Source organism: Pseudophryne corroboree, chromosome 1 (genome assembly GCF_028390025.1).
Source record: "Pseudophryne corroboree isolate aPseCor3 chromosome 1, aPseCor3.hap2, whole genome shotgun sequence".
Taxonomy (NCBI): Eukaryota; Metazoa; Chordata; class Amphibia; order Anura; family Myobatrachidae; genus Pseudophryne; species Pseudophryne corroboree.
Window position 1 is genome coordinate 111,441,690 of NC_086444.1, and position 13,338 is coordinate 111,455,027.

The following is a 13,338-nucleotide window of genomic DNA, read 5'->3' on the forward strand; positions in this document are numbered from 1 at the left end:
GGATGCTGTATCTCTTTTCTGGGACCATCTCCATCACCTAGTTTCCCCTTTACACAGTGGAAAGAACTGTACTGTCCATACAGGATTACACTATTGTGTTTTGTTTCTCTCTTTTTTTCATGCATATCATGACATCGCTGTGAGGATCGTTTAAAACAAGGGGATATTTGGAGCGCAGAAAGTGAGACTGTATTTTTCTGTTACATACTGTACCGTACTGCTATATATATACTGGTGGTCAGCAAAATTCTGCACTGTCCTCCTACTATATACTGTGCACAACTACAATGCAGCACAGATATGGATAGTATACTTGACAACACAGAGGTAGAGCAATGGACTACTGTACCGTACTGCTATATACCTGTATATATACTGGTGGTCAGCAAAATTCTGCACTGTCCTCCTACTATATACTGCGCACAACTACAATGCAGCACAGATATGGATAGTATACTTGACGACACAGAGGTAGAGCAATGGACTACTGTACCGTACTGCTATATATATACTGGTGGTCAGCAAAATTCTGCACTGTCCTCCTACTATATACTGCGCACAACTACAATGCAGCACAGATATGGATAGTATACTTGACGACACAGAGATAGAGCAATGGACTACTGTACCATACTGCTATATATATATACTGGTGGTCAGCAAAATTCTGCACTGTCCTCCTACTATATACTGCGCACAACTACAATGCAGCACAGATATGGATAGTATACTTGACGACACAGAGGTAGAGCAATGGACTACTGTACCGTACTGCTATATATATATATACTGGTGGTCAGCAAAATTCTGCACTGTCCCCCTACTATATACTGCGCACAACTACAATGCAGCACAGATATGGATAGTATACTTGACGACACAGAGGTAGAGCAATGGACTACTGTACCGTACTGCTATATATATACTGGTGGTCAGCAAAATTCTGCACTGTCCTCCTACTATATACTGCGCATAACTACAATGCAGCACAGATATGGATAGTATACTTGACGACACAGAGCTAGAGCAATGGACTACTGTACCGTACTGCTATATATATATATACTGGTGGTCAGCAAAATTCTGCACTGTCCTTCTACTATATACTGCGCACAACTACAATGCAGCACAGATATGGATAGTATACTTGACGACACAGAGGTAGAGCAATGGACTACTGTACCGTTCTGCTATATATATACTGGTGGTCAGCAAAATTCTGCACTGTCCTCCTACTATATACTGCGCACAACTACAATGCAGCACAGATATGGATGGATAGTATACTTGACGACACAGAGGTAGAGCAATGTACTACTGTACTGTACTGCTATATATATACTGGTGGTCAGCAAAATTCTGCACTGTTCTCCTACTATATACTACAATGCAGCACAGATATGGAGCGTTTTCAGGCAGAAAACGTAGATATTTGCAGCACACTGAGCACAGATATTTTCAGCACACTGAGCACAGATATTTGCAGCACACTGAGCACAGATATTTGCAGCACACTGAACACAGAAACTGAGAGAACGCAGCCATGTCCTCTCGCTATCATCTCCAATGCACGAGTGAAAATGGCGGCGACGCGCGGCTCTTTATATGCAATACGAATCTCGCAAGAATACGACAGCGGGATGATGACGTTTGGGCGCGCTCGGGTTAACCGAGCAAGGCGGGAAGATCCAAGGCTGCCTCGGAACCGTGTAAAATAGGTGAAGTTCGGGGGGGTTCGGATCTCGAGGAACCGAACACGCTCATCTCTAGCAATTACAGTAGTTCTCATAACTACAGGCATCCATGTGACCGAATTACATTTCACCATGAGAATCCATAGATATTTTATGTGTCCAGATATAACAGCCTATGCAATATTCTGCTTCAATCACGCTGCCCAACATACATTTAATAAAAGATGAATAAGACATTTATTTTTCCATTCAAGATTTGTTTACTGATAATTTTATGCATTATTTTCACAACTTCCAACTTCATCATTAATTATTCACTTTTCACTGATCTAGTTTCCATACTTATCTAGCTGCACTCACATGAGCTGTATTATATAATGAATCATGTCATTCTGCCAAGGTTACTGCAGTTGTTAAAGTGCTCCGGTCCAGGTTGGAGCAGACCCATATTGTCTAAATGGGGCCTAGTTTGTACATGATGGCCAATGTTCACTCAACTGAGCAATTATCAGCAGACTGCGCATGCGCTGGAATCGCAATGCGCACGTGTCAAGGTGCATATGCAATCTCGATTGTAATGAGAATTTCATGGAGAAGTGATTGACAGGTAGTGATCCTTTGGAAGTGTTAAAGGGGAGCGGTTGGGGAAACCTTTGGTGTGTCATGGCCGTTTACAGGGTATGTATCTGCCATCAGCTGCAAGCTCATATGTGCAGAAACATGGCACCTGCGTCGCTACTGCTGTGTCCCGTCTGCGTGCCCATAGGGAAACCCTAGCAGTACATGTTCCTCGTTCTTGCGTATAGTCCGTGTATGTGTGTGCAGTTGTGAAAGAAAACGTAATGACAGAATAGGAAATGCGTGGGTTAAACCTCATAGGCTGGGGGCAGGCCTGTGGGAGACATTATGGGTTGGGGTTTTTGTCCTATAGCAGAAGAGGGTGGGGGTGGTTAGTAGTGTTTTGAGTCTGGTGAGGGGGCTGGGTCAGCCTCTTTTGTTTCAATCTTCCCACCCTCCCTTCCTATTTGGTTGTAGGTTGTTGTGGATGTTTCTTCATTGGCTATTTTTGTGTAGGGTTTTTCAGGTCAACAGAACTATGATTTTGTCGGGAAAGAATGGCAAGTTACCTGTTTTTGGATTAGGAAATTGCTTGGAGTTCGATTGGTGGTTGATTTTAGGTGCGCTCACCTTCGTTGACTGGAATACATCTGCTGGACCGCCTTAACGGGGGCAGCCTCATCACCTTTACGGGTGGGTAGTCACGAAGAAGGTTGAGTGGATACCTTTGGTGTTTTAGATGGTTTGCTTCAGATTTTATAGAGTGGGATTTGTTCAGGGTTGTTTTTCGCCGTTCTTTCGTGCCACCATACTTTGAATTTTAATATCTCATGCAGTCATTAGATTGCTTTAGTTCATTTATATAAATAGCTGACAATTTTCTGCCAAATCTATGTCTCCGTGTCTTCATTTAATATTTAAGTATTATGTTGGTTTTTATAATTGAGGAACACAGGACAATCCTCAGCCGTTAGGAGGTTTATGAGTTTGCAATAGCTCCGGTTAATGTCTTTAATCTTTTCTGGGCGGCAGCTTCACTTGCTTACATTAGCAGTTCCGATGCCTCAAAATCAATTGCGAATGCAGTTGCGTACAAAGATGAATTAGGCCCATGGTCAACATAGCGTTGTCATTGACCTTCAGTGGAGAAAAATGTAGCATCTTTGTATTCGACAGATCATGGTGTACTAGCTTAATGTGGGCAGCACCCATTGAAACACCTACAAGTACACCCACATGCAAGATTGAGTATTCATTTTGGATAATAAGATAAATGTACATTTACAGGTGTATTGCCTGTTTTTGTGTGCTCTGGAGGTGCCAGCTATCACCAATTATCCTATATGCTGCGGAAAAGCTTTTAGCCTTCTAGGTGCATTCCATGTGAGCATGTTTATTTATATGCATCCAAATACCCATGTAATAATAAAAATATTCACGCAAAATCTCAATGTTTAATGTTTAATCTCTTAAAATTTAATTTGAAGTCTTTACAGAGGCTCATAGAATGACATGCGAATGCCCTTCATTTTTAGAGTTCCACAGGATACTATATCCATTACAGGAGTCTACAGGCCAATTCCACTATTTACAGGGGTCCACATGGGTTCAAAGGAGAATGTCCCCCATTACAGGTGTCCACAGGATGCCCCCCATTACAGGGTTACAAAGGATAATGCCCCCCATTTCAGGGGTCAGGGGCGCATCTTGAGAGGAGGAGGCTCGTGTGCAAACTCCGTCTGGGCCCCTCCGCTCTAGTCGGCAGCGCCGTAGCTCTGGGCACTAGGGTCACTAGGGGACCCTAGCACTGTCCCAGAGTCTAGTTCGCATCCACAGGTCTCTGGGAAAATTGTGCAGCTGCCATTTTCCCAGTGATTTCCTTACTGAGCATGTGCGAAACATGGCCTCCACGCTATTTTCCTGGTGATTTCCGCAGCACTGCTGCTGACGACGCAGGACCCCGGAGTGTAAGTATTGAGAAATATGGGTGCAGGGTGTGCGGTGTTAAAACATTTGGGTGAAACTTAAATTCTTAAAATGATCGTGTCTCGGACCCAATGATGAATATGCCTCATAACATCACCAAAAGCGCTTAATTGGGAATCTGTATCCCAATTATATTATTTTATTGACTGTCAAAGTCGAAAAATATTGTAATGCATGCCCCCACGTACTAACCCCATGCACATGCCCGCTGCGCGTGCACTCAGTCTGCCGTGCGTGCACATATCCGCAATTTGCGTAACAGAGCTTTTCACGGCCATGCGCCTTAGCGCGTGGTATGCGCATTTACGGTAGAGTTTGTGAACGCATAGAGGGTTATTAGAACATTACATATTTAACCCAAATAGTGTACATTGTAGATATAGCTCCCCTAGACCGCATCAGCGAGTATTAATAGTTTAAACAGTTCCTGGACTAAGGGATTCGCCTTTGCATGATAGGAAGGGTCAGATAAAGGTTGGAAGGTGATGTCTAGTATCCAGCTGTAGGGTATTTTGAGGGTAACATTCCGGTGTTGGTTAGAGAAAGATCGCATGTTCCTGTGTATAGTTATGTGCAGAAGCAGAATATGAACATTAACTGTATTTACTGTATATTATGTATGCGGCGGGAATCCAGAGGATACCACCCACAAGAGCAGTTGGGGAAAGACATCGCCCATCTATTCAAATCCACCTATGACCTCTTCTGTAATGTAAAGACAAATCCCTGTGTCCAATGGACAATGAGATTACAGTGACCATTGTATTGTGTATGCATGTTGTGTATAAAAAGCCCATTGTTGCCTGGCCGGTCAGAAGACTCTAAACGCTATCTGTATGACCAGCGGAGGACCGGCTGGGTTGCGCTTGCGAACATTCTCACGTATGTACATTCTCTGTAGCCATTATTCTGTTTAGATTTATCTTGTTAGCCTGTAGTGTATGATTTGTACTGTTTTACCTTTTGGAATTAATCCACTGTGGCCTTAGAACCCTGTGGTTTCAACTACAAATCTGTGTTGTGTCTTCACTTTCCTGCAAGGGTTTTAAAGTGTATTTATCTGTATAAGGTGTATAGGTATTGATAAGGTGTACGCACTGCGGGTACTTTATACCGTCAGTGCTACTTTAGGTTTAAGATATAACATTGTTGCAGTACTTTGCTGCTAAGGGTTTAAAGTGTAATCAAATCATTACAGTATATCATTAACAAGGTTTAAAGGTTATCAATTGTGTGTGCGCTCGCTGAGTGTTCTCTGTACACTCAGCGCGGCGTGTGTACGCCAAGTACGTACCACGTGCAGGACTCTGTACGCAAATAGCGTACAAAGTGCGTAGCACGTGTATTCCGCCTAGCGCCCATTGCGGCTCCACGGTAATAGTGTATCTAGAGGTATAGCTTTTCGGTCTAAGATAATATCGACATTATAAATTGGGGGCATCGTCCGGTTCTTCCTCATACCCGCAGCCTAGCAGGTTTTCACAGACTTTATCTGTCGGCAAAGGGCGAAAAGGTATCCCCTGTAAGCCTTCTCTTGGTCAGTGGATACACTAGTGCTGATTAGATAAGCGTCTGCCCTGCATGGTTTGAAGGGATGCTGGAGGGATCCGTAAGGTAAGAACGCAAAGCTATTTTTAAAAATCTGCAAATTTCTGTTTGGCGCCAAATGCGCATGCAACACAGGCATACACCTGTATTTTGTACTTTGCATATCTGCTCGCATTATTGCCGTAAGCATTGATTACTAGATTCATTTTGACCTGTACTGAGAAAATGTGTTGCTATTTAGTTAAAATATAGAGTTAATAGTTAAGGAAGTAAGTGTAAGACGCACACACAGCCTGGCCTAATTGTAAAGGTTTATACAGTAGAAACTGTGTGTGTGTTAAGTAAGTGATTATAGTTAAATATCGCTTACATTTATAGAAGTGTGGGTTTTGTAGTACTGCGGACGTACGGCCTTTGTACACGTGTCTCGGGCAGCGTGCGGGACTGCGTACGCAACGTAAAAGCATACACACGTGGCATGTTCACGCAACGTGCGTAAAAGTACGACCGCTAAATACAAATCACACAATAGCATTGTTTTAGTTTAGGCGCGAGACGGTAGCCACGCGATAATAGCACAAATTGATCAGTTTCCAATATTTAGTTTAAATACCTTTTTTACTGTATTACCTCTGGAACTAAGACTGTTTTTCCTGAATGAAAGTTAATTTTCTGTACAGAAAAACCAAAGTGTATATGAGTGAACGAGCGTGAGTGTGCAAACAATAAAGGTTTTGTGGACCCAGGGAATTCGGGATCCCGTAGGAGACCACACCAGGTGAGTGGACACTTGGTGGCGTGAGAGTGGCTTGCTCACGTTAACATTGATTAAGGTACAAAGGAGCAAATTAGTATAACAGCAGACCAAGAGGTCAGCGAAGTCAGAAAACCGTTGACAAAGTTAAGCGAAGCTCTGAATACCGCGGCCTAAAAGGTCAGCAAGGTTTTGTGTAGAGAGCGCAGCCCAGGGGGTTGGCGTAGTACCCATATAGGCCCGTTCAGATACGCTCCGGCTGAGGTTTCGCAGCCTGAAAAAATGATTCCATTGGTCGCACGGCGGATAAGTAACAGTTACCTACACGCTGGGCGATTGGACCGCGCATTCGTGAGTGCAATACTTAGCCCACCGCGATACCCTTTTACATGTTTTGCGTAAAAATCGCGGGATCATTGGAGCTAGGTGTAGTACACGCAACGTGATTTGTGTAACAATTTTTTTTTGTTTTAAGGGAGTTTCGCTGGTCACTCAGGAAAACTCCAACGACCAATATTTACTGGTTAGGGTAAGTCACTCCCACACATTTCCAGTAAATAAAGGTTACACAGGGGCCCTAGGTTGGGTACGACCGGCGCTGACGACAGTGTTTAGGTGTATTGGCCAACGTGGGCGTGAGTGGGTGAGAGCACTCGGAGGACTTTCACCGTTGCCTTATAATTGAGTATTTTGTTTTTTTGTAGGAATTAGCTGAGAAGGCAATACCTGCAAAAGATGGGGGCCAGTTGTTCAATTAAGGGACGATCAACCAGGGTTCAGGTTGATATTCCGCGGCCCAAGGGGTCGGCGAGGTACATAATGTGTGAGAAATATGGATCACACACAGAGGTTTTATGCAATGAATGGGAACGTATGACTGCGGAAGACAGAGAACCATTCCCTAAATTTTAATCCAGAGGTGTTGCTGAATTTAAGGATTAGGATATGTCTGTTAAAATCACGAAAAGAAAGGATCAGACACTCAAACTGTTTACATTTATGGCAACGAGAGAGTGATATGCAAAGGGAACTAGCTCACGCAGCCGGTTCCAACCCTAGCAGGAAACTGATTGCAAATGCACCACCACCACTGTATATTACAGGGGAGAAAGTGGCTACAGACAATGGCATACTAATATATGATAAGAGTGAACTTGATAAATGTATTAATGCTAACCCGTGCAAGTTGTGTCCCATCTTAAACTTCCCTCAGGACTGCGACCAAGAAGATGAGCCCAGCACGATATCGGCACTCTCTCTAGCAGCCACCATACAAGACACACAAGTGGGCACGGCCCAACCAGTAAGAACAGTAGCAAAGGCCCCTAGCGGAGGGACAGGTGAGGTCGTGTCCACAGGTAAGTACGGTACAGTACATTATGCAGAGACAATTGCACCTCACATTGTAGAAGCAACCCAGAATTATGTAATTGAACTAAATCCTGTCAGGGTGATCGCAGTCCCAATGGGAAGACAGACGCTCAGGGAATCACTCCAATCAGGAACATTGCTATGCATTGTCCTTGGTCCCGGACAGAATTGAGGACAATTATGTCTGAATTTCCCGATCCCAGAAAGGATCTAGCCGCATGTCAGAGGTTTATTAGAGAACTAGGTAACACCACTGAACCCACAAACAAAGATTGGCGGACAGTGCTACGGGCATGTTTGCCCTCCAATATTGACCCTGTGAAATTCATTGCTGATTGTAAATTAGACGCAGAAGTACCTCTCACTGATGAATACACTCAGGAGAATGTACGACAGATCAATCTGCAGTTAGGAGTACATTTCCCTACTGTTGTCAAGTGGAATAAAATCTTTTCCATAAGACAAAAAGAAGGTGAAACTGCTTCTGAATATTTCCATCGAGCACTGCAGGAAATGGCTAGATACACTGGGGTCGAGGACATTAAGGAAAATGTACATCATAGAGAGGTAGCTGTGTCCGTATTAATGGACGGCTTGAAAGAAACGTTGAGAACAAGGGTACAAACCACTCAACCTAACTGGAGAGGTATCTCGGTGGCTGCCTTAAGAGAGTCCGCTATCGAGCACGATCGGAACATCATTAAGCACAGGGAGTCACATGGGGATAAGCTGATGACCGTAAGTATCAAAGCCCTGACAACGAAGCCACATCAGCCAAAACCCCAGACCCCTGATGGTAAGTCGTATGTAGCAAAATGTTATAATTGTCAGAGAGGACATTACGCACGGAACTGTAATTATAAAAGCAACGTATATCGACCCCCTAGACCAGAACATGACTCACAGCATAACACACGTAATTGGGATCAGGGATCGCATAGGAGGAATTATGAGCCACATGCAGGGGAAACAAGGAGGTACCCACCTAGGAGGGACTGGCAGACCTCTGAAAATTCTCAGCTACCCCCCTCACATATTGTAGCTGCCAGCGCGCTGCAGGAGGGTCACAACATACAATAGGGGTTAGGCCACACCTGTAGTTTGCAGCCAGTGAAGTTGATTGCTAGCCTTGGAAATGAACCAGAGGTTACGGTTGATGTAGCTGGTAGTATCACTACCTTTCCTTGTAGATACAGGGGCGGCCAGGTCAGTGTTAAATTCAACGGTAGGTATGAAAACAGGTATCCGGACTCCAGGTCGACAGCACAAAGGTCGACACACCTTAGGTCGACACCAGTTGGTCGACACACCTTAGGTCGACATGGACAAAAGGTCGACATGGACAAAATGTCGACATGAGTTTTTCACGCTTTTTTTCTTTTTTTGAACCTTTTCATACTTAACGATCCACGTGGACTACGATTGGAATGGTAAAGTGTGCCGAGCAAAGCGGTAGTGGAGCGAAGGCACCATGCGAAGGGACGCGGTGCACTAATTGGGGTTCCCGGTCACTCTACGAAGAAAATGACACCAAAAAAACATAAAAAACTCATGTCGACCTTTTTCCATGTCGACCTTGTTCCTGTCGACCTTTTGTCCATGCCGACCTTTTGTCCGCGTCGACCTAAGGTGTGTCGACCAATTGGCGTCGACCTAAGGTGTGTCGACCTTTGTGCTGTCGACCCTCAGTCACAGACCCATGAAAACAACGGGTAAAACAATTTTAGCAATGGGGGTAACAGGAGTAGTGCAACACTACCCTTTAAGTAGACCAGCGGAGATTACGATAGGGCCTTTGCAGACCAAGCACTCCTTTTTACTAGCTGCATCGGCTCCGACTAATCTACTTGGGAGAGATTTATTGTGTAAGATGAGGTGTGTCATATATTGTACTCCTGAGGGTGTCTTCTTAGATATACCCGAGAATCACGTTCAGGAAGTGCAGGATATGTTAGACACCCCACAAAGGTTAATGTCACACTCTGCTATTATAGACAGGTGTCCATCCAAGGTAGAGGAAATGATCTCCCAGATACCGGAATCCCTCTGGACCAAAGATGGACAAGACACTGGATTGATGGCAAATGTAGCTCCTGTAGTAGTACAAGTAAAAGATGGTAGGATAGCTCCAAAAATCCCACAGTATCCTCTGAAGCCAGAGGTGGAATTAGGAGTGTACCCAGTCATAGAGCGCTTGCTACAACAGGGCATCCTAGTTAGGATGTCCAGCACTGCCAATAGTCCCATCTTCCCTGTGAAAAAGAGTGGGGGGAGGGGTTACAGGCTAGTGCAGGATCTAAGGGGGATAAACAAGATAGTTGAGAGCCAATTCCCCGTAGTGCAAAATCCAGCTGTCATCCTCATGCAAATTCCCCCTACTGCAAATTTTTTCACTGTCATTGACCTCTGTTCTGCTTTCTTTTCGGTCCCTCTGCACCCTGACAGCCAATACTTGTTTGCATTTACATACAGGGGAGTACAGTACACCTGGACTCCCCTACCCCAAGGTTTCATTGACAGCCCAAGTATTTTCTCTAGAGATGAGCGCCTGAAATTTTTCGGGTTTTGTGTTTTGGTTTTGGGTTCGGTTCCGCGGCCGTGTTTTGGGTTCGAACGCGTTTTGGCAAAACCTCACCGAATTTTTTTTGTCGGATTCGGGTGTGTTTTGGATTCGGGTGTTTTTTTCAAAAAACACTAAAAAACAGCTTAAATCATAGAATTTGGGGGTCATTTTGATCCCAAAGTATTATTAACCTCAAAAACCATAATTTACACTCATTTTCAGTCTATTCTGAATACCTCACACCTCACAATATTATTTTTAGTCCTAAAATTTGCACCGAGGTCGCTGTGTGAGTAAGATAAGCGACCCTAGTGGCCGACACAAACACCGGGCCCATCTAGGAGTGGCACTGCAGTGTCACGCAGGATGTCCCTTCCAAAAAACCCTCCCCAAACAGCACATGACGCAAAGAAAAAAAGAGGCGCAATGAGGTAGCTGTGTGAGTAAGATTAGCGACCCTAGTGGCCGACACAAACACCGGGCCCATCTAGGAGTGGCACTGCAGTGTCACGCAGGATGGCCCTTCCAAAAAACCCTCCCCAAACAGCACATGACGCAAAGAAAAAAAGAGGCGCAATGAGGTAGCTGTGTGAGTAAGATTAGCGACCCTAGTGGCCGACACAAACACCGGGCCCATCTAGGAGTGGCACTGCAGTGTCACGCAGGATGTCCCTTCCAAAAAACCCTCCCCAAACAGCACATGACGCAAAGAAAAAAAGAGGCGCAATGAGGTAGCTGTGTGAGTAAGATTAGCGACCCTAGTGGCCGACACAAACACCGGGCCCATCTAGGAGTGGCACTGCAGTGTCACGCAGGATGTCCCTTCCAAAAAACCCTCCCCAAACAGCACATGACGCAAAGAAAAAAAGAGGCGCAATGAGGTAGCTGACTGTGTGAGTAAGATTAGCGACCCTAGTGGCCGACACAAACACCGGGCCCATCTAGGAGTGGCACTGCAGTGTCACGCAGGATGTCCCTTCCAAAAAACCCTCCCCAATCAGCACATGATGCAAAGAAAAAGAAAAGAAAAAAGAGGTGCAAGATGGAATTGTCCTTGGGCCCTCCCACCCACCCTTATGTTGTATAAACAAAACAGGACATGCACACTTTAACCAACCCATCATTTCAGTGACAGGGTCTGCCACACGACTGTGACTGATATGACGGGTTGGTTTGGACCCCCCCCAAAAAAGAAGCAATTAATCTCTCCTTGCACAAACTGGCTCTACAGAGGCAAGATGTCCACCTCATCTTCACCCTCCGATATATCACCGTGTACATCCCCCTCCTCACAGATTATCAATTCGTCCCCACTGGAATCCACCATCTCAGCTCCCTGTGTACTTTGTGGAGGCAATTGCTGCTGGTCAATGTCTCCGCGGAGGAATTGATTATAATTCATTTTAATGAACATCATCTTCTCCACATTTTCTGGATGTAACCTCGTACGCCGATTGCTGACAAGGTGAGCGGCGGCACTAAACACTCTTTCGGAGTACACACTTGTGGGAGGGCAACTTAGGTAGAATAAAGCCAGTTTGTGCAAGGGCCTCCAAATTGCCTCTTTTTCCTGCCAGTATAAGTACGGACTGTGTGACGTGCCTACTTGGATGCGGTCACTCATATAATCCTCCACCATTCTATCAATGTTGAGAGAATCATATGCAGTGACAGTAGACGACATGTCCGTAATCGTTGTCAGGTCCTTCAGTCCGGACCAGATGTCAGCATCAGCAGTCGCTCCAGACTGCCCTGCATCACCGCCAGCGGGTGGGCTCGGAATTCTGAGCCTTTTCCTCGCACCCCCAGTTGCGGGAGAATGTGAAGGAGGAGATGTTGACAGGTCGCGTTCCGCTTGACTTGACAATTTTGTCACCAGCAGGTCTTTCAACCCCAGCAGACTTGTGTCTGCCGGAAAGAGAGATCCAAGGTAGGCTTTAAATCTAGGATCGAGCACGGTGGCCAAAATGTAGTGCTCTGATTTCAACAGATTGACCACCCGTGAATCCTTGTTAAGCGAATTAAGGGCTGCATCCACAAGTCCCACATGCCTAGCGGAATCGCTCCCTTTTAGCTCCTTCTTCAATGCCTCCAGCTTCTTCTGCAAAAGCCTGATGAGGGGAATGACCTGACTCAGGCTGGCAGTGTCTGAACTGACTTCACGTGTGGCGAGTTCAAAGGGCATCAGAACCTTGCACAACGTTGAAATCATTCTCCACTGCACTTGAGACAGGTGCATTCCACCTCCTATATCGTGCTCAGTTGTATAGGCTTGAATGGCCTTTTGCTGCTCCTCCAACCTCTGAAGCATATAGAGGGTTGAATTCCACCTCGTTACCACTTCTTGCTTCAGATGATGGCAGGGCAGGTTCAGTAGTTTTTGGTGGTGCTCCAGTCTTCTGTACGTGGTGCCTGTACGCCGAAAGTGTCCCGCAATTCTTCTGGCCACCGACAGCATCTCTTGCACGCCCCTGTCGTTTTTTAAAAAATTCTGCACCACCAAATTCAAGGTATGTGCAAAACATGGGACGTGCTGGAATTTGCCCATATTTAATGCACACACAATATTGCTGGCGTTGTCCGATGCCACAAATCCACAGGAGAGTCCAATTGGGGTAAGCCATTCCGCGATGATCTTCCTCAGTTGCCGTAAGAGGTTTTCAGCTGTGTGCGTATTCTGGAAAGCGGTGATACAAAGCGTAGCCTGCCTAGGAAAGAGTTGGCGTTTGCGAGATGCTGCTACTGGTGCCGCCGCTGCTGTTCTTGCGGCGGGAGTCCATACATCTACCCAGTGGGCTGTCACAGTCATATAGTCCTGACCCTGCCCTGCTCCACTTGTCCACATGTCCGTGGTTAAGTGGACA